The sequence below is a fragment of the Fragaria vesca genome, linkage group LG4 (assembly GCF_000184155.1).
Source record: "Fragaria vesca subsp. vesca linkage group LG4, FraVesHawaii_1.0, whole genome shotgun sequence".
Classification (NCBI taxonomy): Eukaryota; Viridiplantae; Streptophyta; class Magnoliopsida; order Rosales; family Rosaceae; genus Fragaria; species Fragaria vesca.
In genome coordinates, this window is record NC_020494.1 from 12822349 (window position 1) to 12822983 (window position 635).

The window sequence follows — 635 nt, forward strand, 5'->3', positions numbered from 1 at the left end:
TTTGTGAATTTCTGAAGTTTGGTATTTTTGGCGGTTAATTAATGTAGAATCCGGCCGTAGGATTTAAGTCGTATTTTGGGGAGGTTGTATTTACGACTGTTGAGTATGATATATAAGTTCGGATCGTTCCGATTTAAGAATATCGAAGTTAGGCGAGAATGAGCGTGGTTACGGCTCATAATTATTTTGCCTATTTTTGAGTACGTTCTGGATTTTCGGTTGAGAAATTAATTTTATATTTGGAACATGACGTGAAGAGACTCGAGCAGACGAGGCCTCAGATCGATATCAGGCTTAGGCCTAATTTGTGAGTGGACGTTTATTTTAAATAAATGCATGCTATAGTTCATGGTTGAACAATTAATGTTGCGGAATATTTTAACGTTATTTTAATTTGACGATTTTTATTTCTCTTGGAGAGTTACCGAAAATGGGATTTTCGGTGGATATAAATATGTATTTATGAGAGAGTATGTATATAAATGCTAGCTAGCCATATGTGTCTGTCCACCTTAATGGCGTAGCATATAGCCGCATTATGGTGTGACGTGAGCGTTGGACGTAAGCGTAGTAGCCCTATTTGAGTGTTTAAATTCATATAGGGGGTATGGACACATATTTATACACCCGTCTGT